The sequence below is a fragment of the Meleagris gallopavo genome, chromosome 1 (genome assembly GCF_000146605.3).
Source record: "Meleagris gallopavo isolate NT-WF06-2002-E0010 breed Aviagen turkey brand Nicholas breeding stock chromosome 1, Turkey_5.1, whole genome shotgun sequence".
NCBI lineage: Eukaryota > Metazoa > Chordata > Aves > Galliformes > Phasianidae > Meleagris > Meleagris gallopavo.
This window is the reverse complement of record NC_015011.2, coordinates 158,210,583-158,212,177: the sequence shown is the minus strand read 5'-3', so window position 1 is coordinate 158,212,177 and position 1,595 is coordinate 158,210,583. Positions and strand designations below refer to the sequence as shown.

General features: G+C 33.0%; 1 long non-coding RNA gene across 1 annotated transcript in view; it reads right to left on the bottom strand.

The window, feature by feature from the left end:
- The window catches only part of LOC104917486, a 20,330-nt gene extending 19,221 nt beyond the window's left edge, over positions 1-1,109 (bottom strand). The window contains exon 1 of the long non-coding RNA XR_796893.2: positions 707-1,109. This is a non-coding gene — a long non-coding RNA (uncharacterized LOC104917486). The remainder of the gene's footprint in view (positions 1-706) is intronic.
- Between the last annotated feature and the right edge of the window lie 486 nt (positions 1,110-1,595).

Sequence of the window (1,595 nt, the reverse complement as noted above, 5' to 3'; positions counted from 1 at the left end):
AAAGGATATGGTTTGTAGCCAGCAGTTCCTAGTGTTTCATTTTTAAGTCTTTGGTTAAAATCTTTCAGACAGGAATCTGGCAGTGCAAGTAATATTGTTTAATTTGCATCAATATTGTATATTTTTACCACTTTTTTTTCTCTTAAAACTTCTCAATTCAAAAAATGTATCAAATATTTAATTATATCTTGTGGACTTTGGTATATAAAGGATGATGCAATCATGGCCACAGATGCAACTTCTTTAATAATTTGGAGACATGTGAGAACAATACCAGCTATCAGAAAATCAAGATGTGGGATTGAAAAAAAATCCCTGCTATACATTTCACTCACAAAACTTTTTCTGTTAGACAGTCTCAGAGTTTAGAATTCTAATATAATCTGACCAACTGTGCACCATGTATAGAGCAATCATATTGCTGTTTTCTCTAACATTGCTGCATGATACTTTACTTACAGGTCTGTAAATATGTTTGGGACCAACTAACTGACAGCAATCTTAGGTGGATAACTCAGAATTAAAAAGACAATTTAATACATATTCTGTTACGTTTTATTCAGACAAGTCATTATATCAGGTGGTAAGTACTGGATATCATGCAGAATCTACTCTGACACTGCCCAGACAAATAGAAATGTCATGACAAAAATGAAGTAATAAATGAAACACCATTTACATTAATAGCTCCATTTATATAACACACCAGGCCAAGCTTATCGGGTAATGTCACTCATCTTCTGAATTCATTTGGCAAAGGTTATATGTATTTTTCAATTTTGACATTCTTTCATCAGTTCTACATATAGAAAAAGAGAGAAGTGTTTGAAAATAGGAGATGGACTTCCTTTATGGAGTGATTAGTGTATATGTGAACCAGTGATATATAACCACACATTCTATAGATCTTTTACCAACCTTTCAGTGCTTTACAAAATATTTTGGGCCAAGTTAATTCTAGGAGTGACTGAGTTGATATCCAGAGTCACACTTAGGTTGAACTGACCCCTTCTACTCTCCCCAACACTAGTCATTTTAAATCTTAAGAAGCTATTTTCCTAATTTCAGAGCTCTTTGAATCCTGTATGTGACTCCATTTGTGAGAGTAACTGTATCATATTCCACTGACTAATGTTCTTTGTAATGATTGTTGTTGTATAATAAGTCCAATAATCCCTTGGTAATTGTATATGGTACTGTAATTCACTTAGTCACAAATGTACTTGTTTCACTGTAATAAATAAAAAATTTACATGGCTCGTCTGTGTGGAAGATACTTAAATAGTTCAGCTTTGAGCCACTCTAATCCGCATTTGACCAAAAATATTCACCTACATCTTCTTTGAACACAAACAAGGAATTATTTCCCCAAAAGCCTATTTAAAAGGACCACATTGACCAGGATTATAAAGCAAACTATTCTTTTGAATGAAAAATCTGAAACTTTTAACAGTCTTTCTATTTCAGCTACTCTGCAGAAAATGGACGTTTCACTATAATTATAACTTATTTGAAAGTCCTTTCCAATCCAACTAGACAAACTGAAAAACAGTTACAGCCTTGATCTAAGTCTACGAAGTAATGCTGCCTCAAAT